Source organism: Carcharhinus amblyrhynchos, chromosome 2 (genome assembly GCF_965287045.1).
Source record: "Carcharhinus amblyrhynchos chromosome 2, sCarAmb.v2.hapA, whole genome shotgun sequence".
Classification (NCBI taxonomy): Eukaryota; Metazoa; Chordata; class Chondrichthyes; order Carcharhiniformes; family Carcharhinidae; genus Carcharhinus; species Carcharhinus amblyrhynchos.
In genome coordinates, this window is record NC_137325.1 from 117,416,503 (window position 1) to 117,440,112 (window position 23,610).

Consider the following 23,610-nt stretch of genomic DNA (forward strand, 5'->3'; position numbering starts at 1 on the left):
CCACAGGTGGATTATCTGCATTGGTGGTGGGCACAGTGACAGTGCATCCTCTGAGGCATCACACAGATGGGATTATGCCTGGTTCTACGGCTGGGCTCCCAACTGGGCCTCCAACTTTTCTTGCTGGTACCTAGAATGAAGAAGAGAAAGGTTTATTGGGTCCCTAATCAGGCTACTGTACCAAAACAATATCTCACTCAGGCAGCGCATCTGACAACTGCAGACTGGAGGCATCCACATTGGCTTCTTGGGAGTGTCCTATCACCTTCAACACAGATACAGTCTTACTCCTCCCCAGCTAGCTCAACAGCCACCTCCTCAAAAGGGGTCAGGATTCTGATGTCAGACAGGCCACTTCTGGTCTAGGCTCAATTCCTCCTGTTGTGCGTGTTCTTGTCCTGCAGACAGACAGAAGTATTGATTGCCACCCAAGTGGGTGGATGGTGGTTTAGGAGCATGCAATTGATAGAACACTGACAGTATGATGTGATTGTCACACATGCAGTGCACATGTCCCTTCTGCTGCTGAGTCCTGCAACCCAAACCCCAGTTTGATGGCCAGCCCTCTGCAGTTGCATTTATACTGCCTGATGTCCTTATAAATGTAACTTTGCAGTGAGTATATGGTGCCACTTACCAGGCAGGGTGCAGCAGGTCGTACATCCTTTTCCGGCATGACTGGGCAATTCTCCTGTGGCTCCCACCGACACTACTTTCCACTGCAACCTCTGCTCAGGCCACAGTAGTCACATGGATGGACCTCCTTCTGTCATCTGTGGGAAACAGCAGCCCCTGCTTTTCCTGTATGACCTGGAGGCAAACCTGCAGACAGGCTTGGCTGAATTGTGGGCCTGCATGTTGTCTGCTCTGAGACATAATGCTTGTGATGTGGAAAATCCAGGGGTCCTGGCCTGCAGTGAGTGCATATCTGCTTCGGTTTTTTAAATATGATGCCTGGAACTTTTACTCCATGAGGGAATGATGGGTCGGTGATTTCCTGCCCACCCCCTTGTGTGATTTACCATGCTCTTCATGGATGCATATGTAATGAGTAAAGTGTACATGGCCAGCCTTTCCCTATGCACCCTTCCTCCATCCCCACAGTGGAAATCACTACCACTTCTGTTCCCACTATCAAACTTATACTCCAGAGTGGAAGAATCTGGCCATTAGTTCAGATCTCCTGCATCTGCAGTATTTCACTTTTGTGCAACATTAGTGGGTTGCAGGAGGAAGAGAAGGAAAGCCAGAATGTTATTAAGCAATCCCTGCTGAAAAATCAATTTCCCTCCTTCAGTTTACAAGTGGGCAGCCAGCAGTGTGCTGAGAGTCTGCCCAGTAATGCTGACAGGAGGGCCCAGTCTCACTGTGAGGACAGATACAGAGTGCTCTGAAGCAGTGCACTGACTCCTGGCCACCACAATAATCGATGGCCCCACAAACGTAAATTCTTTACGTTTCTTGTGATGTGGAAAATCCAGGGGTCCTGGCCTGCAGTGAGTGCATATCTGCTTCAGTTTTTTAAATATGATGCCTGGAACTTTTACTCCATGAGGGAATGATGGGTTGGTGATTTCCTGCCCACCCCCTTGTGTGATTTACCATGCTCTTCATGGATGCATATGTAATGAGTAAAGTGTACATGGCCAGCCTTTCCCTATGCACCCTTCCTCCATCCCCGCAGTGGAAATCACTATCACTTCTGTTCCCACTATCAAACTTATACTCCAGAGTGGAAGAATTCTGTGTCTTTACTTTTGGCTCTGTAATCATTGTAATTTGTACAAATCTGTAAATATTGAGGCATGGTTATAGTTTTAAGTATTGAAATGTGATCATTGTAATTTGAACAAATCTGTAAAAATGTCTTGATTCCGCATTGCTTGCGTTTCAAAGCCTTGTACATTTGCAATAGTTTATTTGAGATTTTTATGAATAAAGTATATTTTTGGAGAAAAATAATTTCTTTACTTTTGGCTCCTCTTCAGCTGGATCAGCAGCTAATAAGAGGCAGAGTGTACATACTGCATGTTTTATCCATTTGAGTCTCAGTGTCGTGAGGGTCCTGTACAGACACTTAACTGTGTGGCAAGATCAGTGATAAGTGGGTCGTGTGTTCTTCTCAGTAATTTTTCAAGGCTCCAATACCTCATTCTTAGTGGGGAGAATGTCTCAAAAACTCCCCTTACGTGTGTGAATGCTGAATGTGTACCAGACTGGATTCACTTGTGGAGGGTTACCTGGTGCCTGCATTCTGTGTCCAGAATGAACATTTGAACAAGATAGTGGAGAGTTGTTAACACCTGTGGAACCATGAACAAGCAAATGTTATAAAGAAAACAAAAAGGCAGCATACAGTTGGTTATCAGCTTTGGCTCAACAGGAGCATGTTCCCTTCGAAGGCAGAAGGCTGTGGGTTCAAGCTCCATTTCATACATAGATCATAGATACATCATAGAATCATAGAAACCCTACGGTGCAGAATGAGGCCATTCAACCCATCCAGTCTGCACTGACCACAATACCACCGAGGCCCTACCCCCATATTCCTACATAGTTACCGGCTAATCTCTCCAACCTACACATCTCAGGACTCTAAGTGGCAATTTTCTTTTAGCATGGCCAATCAACCTAACCCACATATCTTTGGACTGTGGGAGGAAACCGGAGCACCCGGAGGAAACTCATGCAGACACAAGGAGAATGTGCAACCTCCACACAGACAGTGACCCAAGCCGGGAATCGAACCCAGGTTCCTGGAGTTGTGAAGCAGCAGTGCTGACCACTGTGCTACCTTGCTGCCCGAACCACTGTGCTATCGTGTCAGCATATAATCCATACTAACATTTCAATGCGTATTGAGGGGAGCACTGCACTATCCAAGTTGCCCTCTTTCATATCATACATAAAACCAGACTGATTCCTGGGATGGTGCAATTGTCTGATGAGGAGAGACTGAGGATACTGCGCTGTATTCACTTTAATTTGGAAGAAATAAAGGCAATTTCACTGAAACAAACAATATTCTTACAGAGTTCAACGAGGTTAGTGCAAGAAATGTGTTTCCCTGAGTTGGGGCAGTCTAGAAACAGGGACATCGTCTTAGAATATTGGAGAGGCCATTTAGGATTAGATCAGGAGGAATTTCTTCTCTCAGAACGTGCTGAATTTTTAGAACTTTCTACCCCAGTGGGCTGTGAGGGTGCAATCTCTGAGTATGTTGAAAACAGTGGTTAGCATTGCTGCCTCACAGTGACAGGGACCAGATTCGATTCTGGCTTTGGCCTCACATTGCCAGGGACCAGATTCGATTCCGGCTTGGGCCACTGTCTGTGTGGAGTCTGCATGTTCTCCCTGTGTCTGTGTGGATTTTCTCTGGATGCTCTGGTTTCCTGCCAGTCCGAAAGATATGCTGGTTAGGTGCATTGACCCGAACAGGCGCCGGAGTGTCGCAACTAGAGTAATTTCACAGTAACTTCATTGCAGTGTTAATGTAAGCCTTACTTGTGACTGATAAATAAATAAACTTTAGATAGTTATGACATCAAGTGATATGGGAATAATGTGAGGAAATGAGATTGAAGTCGAAGACGAACCACGATCCAGCTGAATGACAGAATAGGTTTGAGGGACTGAATGACCTAATCCTGTTTCAATTGTCTTTATTCCGATTAGCTTGGGCAACAGTTTGGGCTATTGTTTTATGTTTCTGACTGTCGAAGAGATAAGTGGGGCCTCACACTCACACCGTTGAACTATAGTTATTCATTGTTTCCTTGTGGCTCATTTTTGTGTGCACTGCAATGCATAGAGTTTACTTTAAAAGAAACAGGTTTATCTATTTGTATTGAGTGTCACTGAGGAGCACTGGAAAATAACACTAATCATTTTGATTTTTTTTTATGCTTTCCATAACTGAAAAGAGAAGGACAGGCAAAAAAAGAAAACTCACAATCAGAAAAGGGTCAAATAAGTGTTCAGTTGGATTTCTAACAGAACATGCCAATTTCACAAGTTAGCTTAGTTATTTCTTTGTGAGTTCAGTTTTTAAATGATTGTTGAAATTTTTATGTTTTAGATATTACAATTGCGAGGAAGCTATATGGTAGAGAAATCAGTGATTTGATTTACATTTGCAGGCTCACAAAAGTTTTTTTTATTAAGTCATGGGACATGGGCACCTCTGGCTGGCCAGCATTTATTGCCCATTCCTAGTTGCCCTTGAAAAGGTGGTGGTGAGCTGTCTTCTTGAAACGCTGGTAGAACTGAATGGCTTGCTAGGCCATTTCAGAGGACAGTTGAGAGTCAATCATATTGCTGTAGATCTGGAGTCATATGTAGGTCAGACCAGGTAAGGATGGCAGATTTCCTTTTCTGAAGGACATTAGCGAACCAGATGGATTTTTCTGACAATCAGCAATGGTTTCAAGGTCACCAGTAGATCAAAATTTAACTATCTGCCTCACACCTGCTCAGGTCCAATTTAGGATATAAAATCACTTATCCTTTTTAACAGCAAATTCAAAAAGCTAGACACAAGGATGTCTAAGAATTAACATTTTCTACTGTTTCAAAGTATTAATTTTAATGTCACCATGCAATCATTACATGGTCTTTAATGCAAAGAATCTCCTTCGGAAGCAGTCCTGAGGAGTCCAGGATGACTTGCTTCCACAGTAAAAATGAGTTTTTAGGTGACTCAGGAGTCCAATGCGTGGCCTACAATCTATGTCACAGGTGGAGCAGATGGTCGTTGAAGTCAGGTTGTCATGGGGTGGGTGGGATACTCAGGTTGTTATGTGCTCCTTTTGCTGTCGATGCTTGGCTTCAGTTTGCACCCAGCGATGAAACTTGAGATGTTCAACTCCTTCCCGATGTTTTCCTCCACTTCTGATTATCTTGGACAAAGAATATCCCCTGAATGACCAACAAATTTTATTTATGTCTGCTCATGGTATCTTGCTTGAACTTGGCTAAAGTTCTTTCTGAATGTAGATTTGCATCCCTCATTATACCATCTTCAAAATCAATCATTTGTTATCTAATTCTTGCTAAGGTTAACTTTTGTTGGGTGTTTATTATGCACGACTTATCAGGCAGAAAGATAAGCAATGATAGGGACCTAATTTCTTGCTAATAACCTGTTACATAGGACATTTGGCACAGAAACAGGCCATTTGATCTAACTAGTCACTTGGTCTAACTTGACACAAAGGTTGACGGTGTTGTGGATAGTGTGGAGGGATGTCAGAAGTTGCAGCGAGACATTGATAGGATGCAAGACTGGGCAGAGAAGTGGCAGATGGAGTTCAATCCAGATAAGTGAGTGGCAGGTCAAATAGGATGACAGAATATAATATTAAGGGTAAGACTCTTGGTAGTGTGGCAGATCAGAAGGATCTTGTAGTCCGGGTTCACAGGATGCTCAAAGCAGCTTCGCAGGTAGAGGCTGTGGTTAAGAAGGCGTATCGTGTACTGGCATTCATCAATCGAGGAATTGAGTTTAAGAGTCGGGAGATAATGTTGCAGCTATATAAGACCCTGGTCAGAACCCACTTGGAGTACTGTGCTCAGTTCTGGTCGCCTCATTACAGAAAGGATGTGGAAGCCATGGAAAGGGTGCAGAGGAAATTTACAAAGATTGGGTAGCATGCCTTATGAGGATAGGTTGAGTGAGCTCGGTATTTTCTCCTTGGAGAGACAAGGGATGAGGGGGGACCTGATAGAAGTGTATAAGATGTTGAGAGGTATTGATCGAGTGGATTCTCAGAGGCTTTTTCCCAGAGCTGAAATGGTTGCCACAAGAGGACACAGGTTTAGGGTGCTGGGGAGTAAGTACAAAGGAGATGTCAGGGTTAAGTTTTTCACCCAGAGGGTGGTGAGTGCATGGAATCAGCTGCTGGCAGTGATGGTGGAGGCGGGTTCGATAGGGTCTTTTAAGAGACTGTTGGATAAGTACATGGAACTTTGTAAGACAGAGAATTAAAGGTAAGCCTAGTAGGTAGGGACATGTTCGGTGCAACTTGTGGGCTGAAGGGCTTGTTTTGTGCTGTAGTTTTTGTATGTTTCTAGTCCACATTGGTGCTTATACTGCACTCAAGGCTCATCCCACCACCATGGCCTTCATCATAAAGAGTCATTGAGTTTGAAAGTTAAAACTGATTCTGACTTACATGGTGTTTAACAACAATGAGTTACTTTGTCCTGTTTTTATATGAAAAACAAGGAAAATCATATCAATATTCTTAAACAATTTCCCCTCTGTTCCAACAGCCAACCTGTTACCAACATTCCAGTGTCTGGAGGAAGGTCGTAACATCAGCTTTCAGCAAGCAAATAGCAGTTCTAAAATAAATGAGTTGGGAAGCTAGCAACACTCTCACGTCCCTCATAATGCTATCACTTTCAGCCCTGCAATCTCTACTGGCATAGATAGAATCAATTGCATCCCATGGAGTTGCACCAGGAAATCCTGACAAATAACAGTGGATGGAGACTGGACAAGTGGATCTCTGACAGCTTTTCATTTATGCAGTTTAGTGAAAGCTAATTTCTTTGGTGCAGGATAGAGGAAAACCAAACCTATAAATGAATTCCTTCATCTCTTCAAAAGTTAAATATTCAATAAAACTTAAACATAAGTATCAAAAACAGATCCGTTCAATTCTTGGAAAATAGCAACTAAATGAAATGGATAGCAGTTTTGCATGTACAACATTAAACTTCTAGAATCAATCAATACCACAATCAACACCAACATTAAAATCAAATTAGGAAACACGAAAAACAGCATTTGTGTTACCATTGTAAAAAAAAATGCACAATGTTTTGTGTAGAGTGTCTTCTTACAACTTGAAAAAGGGAAGGCATGTAATCATCTTTCTTGGGCTGACCAAAAATAGGAGAATAATAACAAACAAAGTTGATGAATCAAATATACTAAATCTAAGTACAAGGAAACAGCAGGGTTTAATAACATAAATTTATTCAAGGGCTGAAGGGTATATCCCCTTCTTTCCTAAGTTGCATGTTTGCTTGTACAATTCAGAATGCACCCTATCACAGAGAAAAAACAACAAAGAACAAAGAACAACCCAGAACGGGAAACAGGCCCTTCAACAAAGCATTTTCCTACACCTACCCTGCCCTGTGTGTATGTGAATGGTACCCCTAATGTAGCCAGATTCAGGGGAGAATAGTGTCAATTTGGTACACCAATCAGCCTACGAGCACATCTTTGGGGTGTGGGAGGAAACCGGAGCACCCGGAGGAAACCCACACAACCACAGGGAGAATGTGCAAACTCCCACATACACAGGCCCAAATCCATGTATCTGCACAGCTAGCAGTGATAGTCACTGAGCTGTTGTGGTGTCCGTCTGCTGGTCCAGGATTAAGCATACACAACGACACGAACTACTAGGCCACTCTCGGAACCTCCAAGAGCAGCCCACGCACGACCCACTGTGTGCATGCCCCTCGTTTGACAACAAGGTGGACCGACACCTGTAGATTAAAAAAGACAAAACATTAACATGTAATACTACATTTCCGGTGTCGCCCCGAGGCTCTGACCCTATTTAATACCGTCTACTATAACCCTCCATCCCTGTTTCGCTCATGTGTCTATCTAAGTAAACCTTAAACAAGTCCAACGTGCCTGCCTCCACCACCTTACTTGGTAGCGCGTTCCATACCCCCACAACCCTCTGCGTGAAAAACCTTCCTCTCGTATCCAAATTATACTTCTCCTCCCTCATCCTTAGATCGTGACCTCTCGTAATTGTCCCCAATCTAGGGAAAAGCCTACCACTGTTGACTCTATCTATTCCCTTCATTATTTTATACACCTCTATCAGATCCCCTCTTAATCTCCGTCTTTCTAAGGAGAAGAGCCCCAGTTTCTCCAACCTTTCCTCGTAACTCAGTCCTTCCATGCCAGGCAACATCCTGGTAAACCTCCTCTGCACCCTCTCCAGGGTCTCCACGTCCTTCCGGTAATAAGGTGACCAGAACTGGACGCAGTACTCCAAATGCGGCCTAACCAACGTTCTGTACAACTGAAGCGTTAGACGGCAGCTCTCACACTCTATACCCCTTCCTATAAAGGCTAGCATTCCGTAAGCTTTCTTCACAACCTTCTCTACCTGTGTTGACACCTTCAGAGACTTGTGCACCTGCACTCCCAGGTCCCTCTGTATTTCTATACTCTTAATCGGTCTACCTTTTATCACGTAACTCCTCCCAGCATTATTCCTTCCAAAATGCATCACCTCGCATTTGTCAGGATTAAATTCCAAAGAGTCAATGTCTTCAAGACAAAAAGGGAGGAAAGAACATAAGAACATAAGAAATAGGAGCAGGAGTAGGCCATCTAGCCCTTCGAGCCTGCCCCGCCATTCAATAAGATCATGGCTGATCTGTCGTGGCTCAGTTCCACTTTCCTGCCCTCTCCCCATAACCCTTAATCCCCTCTCTTATCAAAAACCCATCAACCCGCGTCTTAAAAATATTTAGCGAGGCAGCCTCCACCACTTCAATGGGCAGAGAATTCCAGAGATTCACCACCCTTTGAGTGAAGAAGTTCCTCCTCAACTCCGTTCTAAACCACCCCCCCTTTATCTTGAGGCTGTGCCCCCTAGTCCTACTGTCTTTTTTGAGCGGGAAGAGTCTCTCCACCTCTATCCTATCCATCCCATTCATCATCTTATACGTCTCAATGAGATCTCCCCTCATTCTTCTAAACTCTAACGAGTACAAGCCTAGTTTATTCAGCCTCTCCTCATAGCTCAACCCCCTCAACTCCGGTATCAGCCTACTAAACCTCCTCTGCACTCCCTCCAAGGAAAGTGCAACGAGAAAAAAGACTAGCATTTATATTGTATCTTTCAATACTTTAGGATGCCGCAAATCACTTGTGTCTCTGTCATTAACTACCTGCAAAGAGACTAAAAACCTTCAGATTATCAGAATTCAGATTTTTTTTCATCTTTACTCTGCGTAGATGATAAAGTTCAAGGGGCTAAAATTCTTGGGATGTGAGTGGATAATTTAAATTGATCACGCATGAGGTGGCAGGAATTTGAATAGAGCAAGTGTGGAACTCAATCAGTTTCCATATCAGCAAAGCTGCATTTGAAATCCCAGCTTGGGGATAGCAAATCTTCTGCCTGCTCCCATCTCTTAAGCTGTGCAGAAAGTATGACCCCTGATCTACTTGCTGAAAACAAAGATTACTTTCCATGATATGGTTTCTGCAAGGGTACTGGTAAGTCCTGAAATTCTAAAAATATTGGTGTCATTGCTCTTCATTATAGTAATTAATGATCTGGATGAAGGACTCGGAGGAACTGTTCAGAAGTTTGCACATCACAAAAATATGCGTGGGTGCAAGGATCTCAGAATAATTTTTAAAAATGATTTCAGGTGACCTAAAGATTATTTCAAATAGATCTAGATCTGATAAATGCATTTCACTACAGATAGATATAGTATGGTGCACTTGGGCAGAGGCAAGTCAAAACATGTACACCATCTTAAATCTAGAGCTTGACTGATTGTCTTTGGGCAAGGAGTGAAGGTGTGCAAAAGGTATACCACATCAGAATAGGATAAGCTTGATGGATCAACTAGTCTTTACTTGTCCTCTTTTGCATGCTTCTATCATCCCTTCGTTCTTTCAGTAGTTTCATTAACAGACTTGACTGTCATCTGTAACAAAAGTAGGATTTCTGAGTAAAATGCACTCATCTGCTACTTCAAGGGCTGGAGAATCTCATAAATGAGTGGATGACAGGGCTTATTATATGCAATGTGGTTCAGTATTGTATGGACTGCTATGCAGTCTCTAAAATGCATATTTTGAAAAGTCAAATTATATCAGTAAAATGAAATAAGGAACTTTTTCCAATCCTTCAAAAAAGTAAACATGCAGATAACCCTTATTGTACCCACAGCAATTTCAGGGCTGAAGAGCTTTCTTGTTCCCAATGACTGAGGCACAGGCCAGAAAAGTGGCCTGGTTTGCAGTATGCCCAGTTTTTCACAGGGTAAACACCCAGAGTTGCAGGGATAGGGCCTGGGTGGGATTGTTGTTCGTGCAGGCTCCTTCTGCATTTTATGAATCTATGATTCTACAAATGCTTGAAATCATAAACATATTATGACTTTGTGACTATCCAGATGCAAATGTAATTACAAAATTATCCAAAACATTTCATAAATTGAAACAAGGCAAATCATATCGCTCAATATACTGTTTTAAAAAATATTCTCATCCAGATATTTGCTTCCTTAGTCTGCTAATGAATCAAGTGATTCTAATGAAACCTAAGCTCAGTATTGGTAAGCAGTTTATTGGTGAGCAAGCGCTACTTGAAAACAACTCCTTTCATTCACTTGCTGATGATTGGAGGTATGTTGATGGAGTGACCATTGGTTGTGTTGTATTTATTCTGCTTTTCGTAGTTAATAAGTTCAAAAGATATAGGAACAGCATTAGGCATTCGGCCCATCGAGTCAGCTCCGTCGTTCGAGTATGGCTGATAAACTCCTCATCCCCATTTTCGTGCCTTTTCTCCATAATCCTTCAACTCATTTCCAATTAAAAATCTGTCTAACTCCTCCTTAAATTTACTCACTGTCCTGCTTTTTGTAAAAAGTCTGACAACACCAGGTTTGGGTCCAGCTGATTTATTTGATAGTAAACTCACTAGCTTTCGGGTTTGTTCCTTCGTCAGGTGAACCCGAGAGCTAGTGAGTTTGCTATGAAATGAATCGGTTGGACTTGAACCTGGTGTTGTCAGACTTTTTACTGTGTTCACCCCAGTCCAACGCCGGCATATCCACATCATGACTACTATCAACACCGCTTTTTGTAAACAGGGTATTTTCTCGATGTTTAGGTAGCTGTACAAGAACAGCTTAGCTAAGGGAACAGGTAATTCTGCAGAACATGTCTTGAGCAGTAAGCCAAAATATTGTCAAGGCCCTTTGCTGTGAGCCTAATCTCACGCTGTGTAGAAAATATTTTGGATTGTCATTATTGGATCCAAAGTGGGTGACCACATTTTGCATATTTTCTGCTGGCTCATTTTAAGTCTTCCCAAGTTTCCAGCTCTTCATAAATCATAGAATCCCTACAGTGCAGAAGGAGGCCATTCAGACCATCGAGTCCACGATGACTACAATCCCACCCAAGTCCTATCTCAATAACCCCATGTATTTACCCTAGCTACTCTACCTGACACCAGGGTCAATTTAGCATGGCCAATCAACCCGCACATCTTGAGACTGTGGGAGGAAACCAGAACACCCAGAGGAAACCCATGCAGACACAGGGAGAATGTGCAAACTTCACGCAGACAGTGACCCAAGGAATCGAACCCAGGTCCCTGGAACTGTGAGGCAGCAGTGCTAACGACTATGCCACCGTGCCGCCTCTTATTGACCATTCTGGTAAATAAAATTCATGGCTGATACCGGAGTTGAGGGGGTTGAGCTATGATGAGAGGCTGAATAAACTAGGCTTGTACTCGTTAGAGTTTAGAAGAATGAGGGGAGATCTCATTGAGACGTATAAGATGATGAATGGGATGGATAGGATAGAGGTGGAGAGGCTCTTCCTGCTCAGAAAGGACAGTAGGACTAGGGGGCACAGCCTCAAGATAAAGGGGGGCGGTTTAGAGCGGAGTTGAGGAGGAACTTCTTCACTCAAAGGGTGGTGAATCTCTGGAATTCTCTGCCCGTTGAGGTGGTGGAGGCTGCCTCGCTAAATATTTTTAAGACGTGGGTTGATGGGTTTTTGATAAGAGAGGGGATTAAGGGTTATGGGGAGAGGGTGGGAATGTGGAACTGAGACACCACAGATCAGCCATGATCTTATTGAATGGCGGGGTAGGCTCGAAGGGCTGGATGGCCTACTCCTGCTCCTATTTCTTATGTTCTTATAAAGACAAAAGAAGCAAATCTCTACTAACCACATACTCAATTTACCCAAGTCCCTGTTCCACCCACTTCACTGCTCAAGCTGTATAAAGTTGGCACATGACAGAGAAACAGGTTTGACCTGCTTTGCTGTTTCTTGAAGCTTGTCCACTGTTGTTTAACTATTAAACTGAGTTTTATTTTGCTTGGCGCCTTTTTCCATTTCTACATTAAACATTGTTACTGTTGTACATCCATGTTAAGCCAATTTATTCAGCTTCTGCAGAAACCAGACAACTAGCTAGCAGAATAGAAATTCCTATGGTTTGTCCAGATTGCCCTTTATTATTTTTCTGACAGCTCATGAACTTCAGGTTTAAAGACAGCATGGTGGCACAGTCATTAGCATTGCTTCCTCACAGTGCCAGGAACCTGGGTTTGATTCCAGCCTTGGGTGACTATGTGGAGTTTCCACCTTCCCCCGTGTCTGTATGGGTTTTGTCCGGGTGCTCCGATTTCCTCCCACAGTCCAAACATGGTGGATTGGCCATTGTAAATTTTCAGGGTATAGGGATAGAGTGGTGGAAAGGGCCTGGGTTGGATACTTTTTCAGAGAGTCTGTGCAGACTTAATGGGGTGAATGATCTCTTTCTCCACTGTAGGAATTCTGTGGTTCAATGGACACCACAGAGGATTGTTCATAGCCGCTGCTACCAAAAGACCCAAGTGTAGGGATTACTCTGACCTGGGACTACAGTTCCTTCACTTCACAAGAAAGTCTGGTATAAGAGTCCAAAATGTTATCAGCAGGACAGGTGGCCATCAAGATCTCCCAACTTAATGTTGATGAAAGAAGGCTCTATTCTATAAATATACTGACCATTTCAAAGTGCAGAAGTATCAGTTAATGCATTAAGTTTATGCATTAATATCTTTCAGGGATCTATAATGATGTTTTCATTCTGATGCAACCCAGATGCCCGATGTAGCAAGCCTATGACAATGAACAGGGAGCTTGTTGTTCATGATCCAAATCAAAACCTACACACAACAGCATTAATATAATGTGACATGAGCTGCCACTCTGAGTTATAGTGGATATATCAGCAGATTACTTAAGTCGGGGTTATTTACTCAGGCTTGGTTCCATGTCTACATGATCACCATTTGTAATAATATTTTTATTAATTTGTATGCCACGGCCATTGCTGACTGGTCTAGCATTTATTGCCCATCCCTAATTACCCTTCAACTGATTAACCTGTTAGGCCATTTCATTGAGTATTTAAGAGTCAATCACATTACTGTGGGCCTGGAGTCACATGTATGCCAGACCAGGTGAGGATGACAAATTTTCGTTCCTAAAAGGACATGAGTGAACCAGATAAGTTTTTATGATAATTGATAGTTTTCATGGTCAACATTAGACTTATTTTTCCAGATTTTTTTAAATTGAAATATAAAATCCCCAACAATGCAGAAGAGACCCAGCCAGTGATCACATGAATGAATAAAAGTTTATATATCTGATATGCTCCAACCTCAGAACTTGTTTTTGGAAAAAATGCATGTATATTTGTACATGTATGGACAACCGTACAAGATGTAGTTATGGACTTTAGGTCATCCTTTGACAAGAAGTCATGGAAGATTACTGGAGAAAATTAAAGGGTCTGGAATTGGGAGAGATACAATTGGTTTGAAGAGTAGTTCATCACAATGGTCGAAAATGAGTAGTTCTATGGTCACTCCTGTTGATTGTGCTCATCAGTAAATTGAATATCAACCTCAAGAGGTGGTGTAAATTTTCAGATACCACCAAAATAATTTAGATTTAAATAATGATAAAATTTGCTGATCTAGCTCATGCCCATCACGTCATTAGGAGGGGCTGGGAAGATCTCATTCTGAAATCTCACCAGCACAAATTCTGTTTTGTGCCTCTGGCGAGATTTAATAGCCATTGTGAGATTTGTGGCCATTGCTTATTTATGTAGCTCAGTGCCAATTTTTGTCTGATAATACTGAAGTGCATTGAGTCATTTTACTGCATTATTGCACAACGCAAGTTAAAGTTATTGCTTATGAAGAACTAAGAACACTTAGAAGATTGAGACCTTCCCCATTAGAATAATGTAAATTATGAATCGCTGGTTTTAGCTTCCTGCCTGCTGGCAGAAGGTCATGGCAACTCCAACCACTCTCTTTAACATGCCAGAACAGATGATAAGTAGCTGCTAGCCTCAGGAAAATTGCAGTGATTTTGACTGTCTGATGAGAATCAATTGAATGTAGATCAAGGGGATCTGGCAGTGCTGTTGCAGTGGAGATGCCAGCATTGGACTTTTTGGTTATCTGAAAATTTATGCATCACCTCTGGAGACCGATATTCAATTTACTAATAAGCACAATCAACAGGAGTGGCCTTAGGACAGTTCATTTTCAATCATTATGACAAACTACTCTTCCAACCAACTGTAAACCAGGTTACTACCAACAATGTTTGTACCAGGGCAGGAGGAAAAATCTGGCTGAGTGTACTCCCAGACCTCTTTCAACATTATCCTATTTATTTCAATGCATCCATAAAGTACATAGGTCACATTTTTCTCTCCTGTGCACTGCATTTTGTACTTACCTGCATTGAACACTTGTCTGCATTAAATTTTTGTCATCATCCTCTCCATTTAGGTGTTTGTGAACCTCAATCTATAATTTCTGTTTCCACTTTGAGTTTAATGTAATTTGTAATTGTGATCATTTTGCATTGAATTTCTAAGTGCAGGTTATTACTAAAACAATGGCAATCCCAAATAACATTCCCTCTAACTTGTGTTTGATAAATATGGCCAGCTTGTTGCATTGCGTGGTCCCTTTAAAATTTATGGCAGTTGTCCACCCAAACATCATTTAGGGTAGCACAATGGTTAGCACTGCTGCCTCATAGCACCAGGGAATATGGGTTTGATTCCCAGCTTCGGTCACTGTCTTTGTGGAGTTTGTACATTGTCCCTGTGTCTGCATGGGTTTCCTCTAGGTATCCCAGTTTCAGTCCAAAGATGCGCAGATTAGGTTGAGTGGCAACGCTAAATTGACCCTAGTGTCAGGGGGGATTAGCAGGATAAATATGTGGGGTTACGAGAAGAGCCTGGGTAAGATTGTGGTTGGTAACATTAATATCTAAGACATCTCACTCAGTAACCATTCCCCCCCTTCACTTCGATGGAATGAATGTTTATTGTTTCCTGCCATTCATCCTCAAGGTTCCCCCAAATCCTCTGAGTTAATGAAGAACCTTTCAAATGGAGTTTTATCAAATGCTTTCTTGACTTTTAGGCACAATGTATCTTTCAAGTCTACTTAAATCATTACTTACGCACAGTCAAGAAATTGGTTTAGGTGTATCTTTTTCTGCATCCATGTTAGTGGGTGTAAAATACTAACTTGCACTGTAAATTATTGAGGTAATGTTCGAGTTGACCTGTTTGGTGTTTAATCATTGGATTTTATAGCTTTGAAGAAGCCATTGGTCCATCAAGTCCATGCTTGCTTTGTGTGGTCAACTTAGTTCCATTTAATTGTCCTTTCTCCATGTCCATTTAAATTCACGCTTACAGATATTTATCTGCTTCCGGTTAAACAATGTTAAGTCATGTTTTATGGTTAGACATCCTAAAGACTAAGGATGTTTGCAGCTGATGTTAACCAGAAAATATATATGTTTTGTCTATTTAAATCAACGAACTGAAAATCATGACACAAAAGGGCATGCAATTCTGGGCCATGATACACTGGGAGCACGTACCTGACCATGGAACTAGTTCTCTCAAGGATTGTTTCAAGCAGCGTTAATATCTACCTGAAAGTTACAGATTTGTGACTTGGTAAACTTTAGAAACTGGTGTTAATGTTACTCATTGGATGCAGATGCATAAAAAAGTTTAATTATTGCTTCTGTTCTTCAGTGATAATCACTGAAAACAGGGCTTAATTAATAACTTGTATAGGTTTAACATTACTTGCCAGCCTGTACTCTATCTACCCAGTTATAAAGTCCATCATTCATTTTAAAGTCTTGTCAGCTGGTTCTCCTACAAGACTTTTGTTCCTCAGTTACTTTTAAAATTTACCATTTCTCTATTCTACTTTTGAAAGTATGCTCTCATTTATTTGCAGTAAATTTAATCTAAATCTACTTGCCTAACCTACTTACCTATGTTGCGAAGAATCATACAGACTCAATGTTATCTCTGTTTCTCTGAGTGAATCCAGAATTTCTCTGAATGCAGAGTTTATCTAGCATTTTGTTATTACCGATGTTCTGCTGAAATCATATTCTTTTAAACGTTTTTCCTATTACTAAAAATCTTTAATAATGGATGTTGTCTCAAGAAAGAGCTCAGATAATAATCCATTATATACAGGACATTCAAAGTGATGACGACAGTTAAATCATTGATACCAATCATGTACCAGATCTCAAAATTATCTCATACTCTGGTAAAAATGTGATTAATTAAAATTGCATTAAAATATTATACTCACAATGCAAAAGGGCTTTCTCCCAAAATTCTTTACCAGTGTTACAACAAAGGCTATTCATTAACCTTTTACCTCAGTAGTTTACACCAGATTATTACTTGCATGGCTTTTTGTGTCCTCACTGCTTATATTCCTATATAGCTTTATATTTTGAGAAAACCTAGATAAATTACTCTCTAAGTCACTATTATAGATTCTAATAGTTGAGGTGCATAGCCACCACATTCACTATCATTGCAACTCTTTTTGAACTCTGGGATGAAAGCTATTAGGTCTGGGGATGTCAGATTTTAGTTATAAATCTTGACTAAATCCCAACTAAAATTATGATTTTAGTCATAAATCCCAAAAACCTAGCAGACAGGTCCAACAAATAGTTAAGATGGCAAATGGCATTTTGGCCTCTTTTGCAAAGGGGTTGGAGTTTAAAAATAGGGAGCTTTTGTTGCAATTGTCCAGTGGTTGGTGAGGCCACACCTGGAAAACTGCGTAGCTTTGATCCCTTTACCTAAAGAAAGAATATAGTAACTTTGGAGGCAGTCCAAAGGAGATTCAGCAGGCTAATTCCTGAGATGAGAAGGTTGTCCTATCAAGCGAGACTAAATAGTCTACGTCTGTAGACGAGTGGGAAAGACTTCAACAAGATAAAGGGTCAGTCATTTAAAACTGAGGTGCACAGAAAGTTCCTCTCACTGGGAGTCTCTGAGTCTTTGAAATTCTCTGCCCCAAAGAGTGATGGTGACTGGATCATTAGTATTTGGAGTGGAGGTGGATAAATATTTGATAGAGCGAGCAATAGGAAGCTACGGGGAAAAGGCACAGAAAAGGAGATTGAGGTCAGCAAAGATCAGCCATGATTATGTTTAATGGCAGGATATCTATGTTGTCATCTATATCAATGATCTGGATGATAATGTGGTAAATTGGATCAGCAAATTTGCTGATGATACAAAGATTGGAGGTGTAGTGGACAGTGAGGAAGGTTTTCAAAGCTTGCAGAGGGACTTGGACCAACTAGAAAAACGGGCTGAAAAATGGCAAATGGAATTTAACGCAGACAAGTGTGAGGTATTGCACCTTGGAAGGACAAACCAAAGTAGAACGTACAGGCTAAATGATAGGACTCTGAAGAGTGCAGTTAAACAGAGGGATCTGGGAGTACGGGTACAGAATTCCCTAAAAGTGACGTCACAGCTGGATAGGGTGGTAAAGAGTGCTTTTGGTACATTGGCCTTCATAAATCGGAGTATTGAGTATAGAAGTTGGGAGTGTTATGGTGAGGTTATATAACGCATTGGTGAGGCCAAATTTAGAGTATTGTGCAGTTTTGGTCACCTAGTTATAGGAAGGATGTAAATAAAGTTGAAAGAGTACGGAGAAGGTTCACGAGGATGTTGCCGGGACTTGAGAAGCTGAGTTAGAGAGAGACATTGAATAGGTTAGGACTTTATTCCCTGGCACGTAAAAGAATGAGGGGAGATTTGATAGAGGTGTATAAGATTTTGATGGGTATAGACAGAATGAATGCAAGCAGGCTTTTGCCACTGAGGGTAGGGGAGAAAAAAACCAGAGGGCATGGGATAAGGGTGAAAGGAGAAAAGTTTAAAGGGAATATTGGGGCGGGGGGGGCTTCTTCATGCACAGTGTAGTGGGAGTGTGGAATGAGCTGCCAGATAAAGTGGTAAATGCAGGGTCACTTTTAACATTTAAGAAAATCTTGGATGGGTTCATGGATGAGAGGGGTGTGGAGGGATATGGTTCAAGCACAGGTCAGTGGGACTAGGCAAATAATGGTTCGGCACAGACAAGAAGGGCCAAAAGGCCTGTTTCTGAGCTGTAATTTTTTATGGTTCTATGGACAGGCTTGAAGAGCCTGGTGACCTACTCCTGCTTCTACCCATCTCTTCTTGTGTTCCAGTCCTGGAGTTTCTCACGTATGTTTTCTCTGTTAGAATCAAATACCTTAATTTCATTACTTGAGTGTCCAGGTTACATTCTAATTTTTTGGTATCTACTTCTTGCTCCTCTTTTCCTTATGTACTTGTAAAAAAGCATAACAATCCATTTGAGTTTTTCTTTCAACTTGCCAAACAGGGACCAAAGAACTCCTCAATCTGAATGTACTAAAATCTATGCGCATAAGATGCCTTAAACATAACAAAATATAAGAGCATTATCAAATAAAATTTGAAACAGAATCACAATATATTGAAGCAAATGTCCAAAAGTTTGATCAGAGGTAGGTTTTTAAAGGAACCTATAAAGAGAAGTGGAGGGTTAAAGGAGGGAATTCCAAAGTTTGGGGCCTTGGCAGTTAAAGGCTTGGCCACAATAAAAAATGTAATGATTAAATTCAAGGCTGTTGAAAAGGCAAGAATTGGAGAAGCAAATATATCTTGGAAGAGTTGGAGGGCCAAAGAACATTATACAGTGCGAGAGGGACAAGGATTTGCAAACAAGGATGAGAATTTTAAAATCGAGGCATTGTTTAACTGGGAGCCAATATTGGTCAGCAATGACAGGAGTGATAGGTGACTGGAAATTGGTGTGAATTAGGACACAAGCAGATCTCTGGTTGATCAATAATTTATGGAGAGTAGAACCTCAGCACTGACCTGGACTGCATCAGAATATTTAACTCTAGAAGCTGCAAATGCACGAGAGTTCTGGCAACAAATGAGCTGAAATACCATGTTGGGTAATGGATGGAAATAGGTGATTCCAGTAGGCGTGCAGATATGTGGTCAGAAGCTAGAGTCAAATTTGACACTAACACGGTGAACAATCTTGTTCAACTTCTGAGAGTTACCAGTGCGAGGTAGGGCGAGTGTCAGTGTCTATGGAGTGGCATTGTAGCATCGATAGAACTCTGGCATTTCCCCTGAATCAAGGGAAGATCTCGAGGGAAGAGATGATTATGGCAAGTCTTTCTCATACCTGCAGTCTGACTGTTTAGTACCCTGTGATAACAGCTATCCAGAGCTGAGAATTTATTCACTCAAAGCATACCACTCCTTTCTAACATGAACTATAAGGTTTCTGGAGGGAGATATAGAAGGGATGTCTGAGGTAGATTGTTTGCTGTGATTGGGATGTGGAATGCACTGCCTGCTGTGATAGTGGAGTTGTACGCTTTAGGAACTTTCAAGTGGTTATTGAATAGGCACATGAAGCACACCAGAATGATAGAGAGTGGGATAGCTTGATCTTGGGTTCTAACATAGCTCAGCACAACACTGAGGGCTGAAGGGCCTGTACTGTGCTGTATTGTTCTGTGTTTCTATCCAGCCTACTAATTTTGACCGCATTCATTTGCTCCACTGTTTCTGCCTCTATCAATATTTTATAAGCCCTGCTTATGTGAGCATATATCTTATTTGTCCCCATTAGGCCCCACCTCTTACTATGTACATACTGGTACAAGACATTTGGGTTCCCTTTTGTGTACACTGCCATTCCATTCTCATATTTTCTTCCTCATTTCATCTCTCACCTTTTTGTGCATGGCCTGGTTCTTGCTTGGAGAATTTACCCGACTTTAATCATATACTCTCTTTTTTGCTAAATTATGCTGTCTCATTATGCAATGAGCCCTGGCTTTGATTTGCCTTTTACCCTATTGGAATGCCAAATAAACCTGTTGGGCTTTAACCTGGTGTTGTAACACTTCTTTTCACTTTGCCCCAGCTCAATCTCCAAAGTAAGCCCTCTTCAATTTAAATTGCTCCTTCTTCTTATCCATAATTATCCAAAACTTACAATACAATAAGTGATCTTACCCAAGTGAAAATAGACAGTCTCATAAGTGGTGCAGCTATGGGGTCAGAAGCTGGGGTCAAATTCCCCCTAATACTTGGTCCACTTGGCTCACCTGCCTCCTTCTTAGTTGGTCTAAGAACATACTGGCCAAGTTCTCCTGAACACGTTTCAGAAATTCTTTCCTTTTACCTTTCACTCTAACATTACTGTCTACTTCCATTTGCATTGCAACACCTGCCCCTAAAACATTTATTCATGTCTCCATCGCTTTATGGCTTGATTCCTTTGATATTTTCATTGCTGGCTTCTCATATTCCACCTCGAACCCACAGACTCATTTGAAGGCTGCTAACTCAGAAGATCTCCACTTCAGGATTACAGAATATAGGGCTAATGGAAGGACTCTTAGTAGTGTTGACAAGCAGAGAGATCTCGGTGTACCTGTGCATAGATCCCTGAAAGCTGGCACCCAGATTGATAAGGTTGTTAAGAAGGCGTACGGTGCGTTAGCTTTTATTGGTAGAGGGATTGAATTTCGGAGCCGTGAGATCATGTCGCAACTGTACAAAACTCTGGTGTGGCCGCACTTGGAGTACCGCGTACAGTTCTGGTCACCGCATTATAAGAAAGATGTGCAAGCACTGGAAAGGGTGCAGAGGAGGTTTACCAGGATGTTGCCTGGTATGGTGGGAAGGTCTTGTGAGGATAGGCTGAGGGACTTGAGGGTCTTTTCGTTAGAGAGAAGGTGGTTAAGAGATGACCTAATTGAGGCATACAAGATGATAAGGATTAGATAGGGTGGACAGTGAGAGCCTTTTTCCTCAGGTGGTGATGGCTAACGCGAGGGGACATAGCTTTAAATTGAGGGGTGATAATTATAGGACAGATGTCAGAGGTAGGTTCTTTACTCAGAGTAGTAAGGGCATGGAATGCCCTGCCTGCAGCAGTTGTGGACTCGCCAACTTTAAGGGCGTTCAAATGGTCAGTGGATAGGCATATGGATAACATTGGAATAGTTTAGGTTAGAGGGTCATTAGATTTGTTCCACTGGTCGGCGCAACATTGAGGGCTGAAGGGCCTGTACTGCGCTGCAATGTTCTAAACATCTAACTCAGCTGACATTATTCATTGGCTATGCCTGGCAGACAACCATGAAAACCCTTTATGCATACAGAAAGCACATACATTTCTCACCAAAGCAATTTCAGAACTTCAATTTAGATGGGAGAGGGGTGCGGAAATTGAACCTTTTACAAAAATTTTTATTCCTTTCTCAATTATGAACTCAATGTGTTGGGTGGACAGAGCTTGCTCCAAAGACTAATTCAAATTGAATCTAATTCATGGTCCCAACAAAAGTAACATATTAGATCCAAGCTGATAAGAACAGGTATTGTACCTGTAATGCCTGTTCTGACATTGATCCTATGCTTGACCTTAGCCAAAAAGTTCAGAAGTGCATTATGCCTCAATGTGTGTTGGACTCTGAACAAACACTGGTTGGTAGTTAGCAGCAAAGCTGTCAGCTTGTTGCAAAAACCCAACTGGATCAGTCCTGTCTTTCAGTAAAAGAAACTCTCCTCTAACTGTATGTAACTCAAATTCCACAGAAATCGTAATAATCCTCTGCAGTAGCCTAGCAAGGCATTCAACTGTATCAAACTGCAACACAGGGAAAGTTGGAATGGGCAATAATTACCAGCCTTGCCTGCTACATGTAAAAATCTATTCATTCTCAAAATTTGCAAGTCTTCAATCACCTCCCTTAACTTGACTCCCACTTCCAGCTTGTGCCCTCTGAACACCCGTAGTGTGTCTTGGGCCTGAAGTTACATGAAAAATGTAAATATAAATTACTTGGTTCTTGAAGAAGGAATCTGCAATCATAAGCAGACAGAGACTAATTCAAAGACTAATTCTGTGTAAAAGCACTAATTTTGTGAAAAAAAGCACACACAACACAAACACATTGAAATAAGTGTAGACGTTCAAATACAGAATTCTTGAAAGTTTAGGAACAGGCAAGTAGTCATAAAAAACCCACTAACATCAATTTAGACTTTATATATCAGAGAATAAGATTACATGTGCAGCAAGCTTTGGTTGAGTACATGACCCCAAAGACAAAAGTTTACTAAATACATGTCACCCTTATCTCCCATAATTTAGTGAGCCAGACATTGAAGAATCATTTACCAATCAGTTGGAACAAGCCACCTTTTCTAAAATACTCTACTCAGTTTCATATGACAAATTTATGAAGTTTGATATTTAAAAAATCACAATTTTGAAAGCAAAGCATTGTTCAGTTTCTACCAATATTAACTACTTTAGAAATTTGTCTGATATCAGATATGCATTCCTCAGGCTCTTAAAAAGTTGTTCATTTTAATTGTACAGTTTTAAGTAATTCACAGCCTTGCCAACAACGCTTACTTCACAAAAGGTTTTTAAGCAAGAGATAAAATGCAAAAGTGTTGACATTGAATACTTAGATGTGTGATTTGCTTTCCAGCCAGATTTTTCTGCACACCAAATTCAGTTAACCAGTTTCTTAGTTTTAAACGTTTTACTGATGTTGTATCAGACTAAGGTTGCAAAGTCGTATTTAAAAACTTTTGAAATTATAACAATGCTTAAATGTAATGCATTCGCGACTGATTTTCAATACTAAGAAAACTACTCTCCGTTTGAAAGATATTGAGTGAGCATAGTTTATTGAAAGTTAATTAGTAAATTCCTCAACAGGAGTTGACATTACTCTTTCTCAAATTAACATTACCGAGTAATCAATAATAATTTTTCAATTTAAATATTTTATTCACTCACGTCACCCCGGTATAAGAATTTAAACTAACAGAGACATGCAAATAAGTGTGTTTAATCATAGTACAAGAGTTGATGGGGGAAAAAAGTAGACGAGGAAAGCGCATGCAAATCGCTTGAGTATGTGACTGTCAGCCATTTACTGAACATGGTCGCTCCGCAGGCCTGAGCGGCCATGAACGTCCCTAACGCAATCCACACACGCGCGCACACACACACCCATCATGCACATTGCTGCAAGTGTCCCAATCTCACTCAGCCTCTGTATTTACCCTTCATTTGTGTATATATGTGTGCTATTTCCCTTCTCTCTCTCTTTGCACCGACCCATTTAATGTGGTGACTATTGAGCAACCCGCATTCCGCCAAGCTCTTTTCCTTCTTTCCTCTTCCTCCGCCATCGACCAGACTCTGCGCGTCTCTGAATGCGGACGGTCAGGGCGCGACCCGGCCACGTGACCCCGGCATCCCAGCATGCAATTCAAAACAAACCGACACAGGGCAAAAAAAACAAACCTTCAGTCAATTATGACCGGAAGCTGCGATATGAATTAAACG

General features: G+C 41.4%; 1 long non-coding RNA gene across 2 annotated transcripts; it reads right to left on the reverse strand.

Annotated features, from left to right (window-relative positions):
• Window positions 1-4,566: 4,566 nt before the first annotated feature.
• Window positions 4,567-23,546, reverse strand: LOC145358077 (uncharacterized). 2 transcript variants are annotated; one of them, XR_013889447.1, is made up of 2 exons: window positions 23,325-23,546; window positions 4,567-4,917 (listed from the first exon to the last, which is right to left on the reverse strand). It is a non-coding gene; the product is annotated as an uncharacterized LOC145358077 (long non-coding RNA). The 2 variants fall into 2 exon arrangements; XR_013889448.1 differs by having other exon boundaries at window positions 4,567-6,888.
• Window positions 23,547-23,610: the final 64 nt, after the last annotated feature.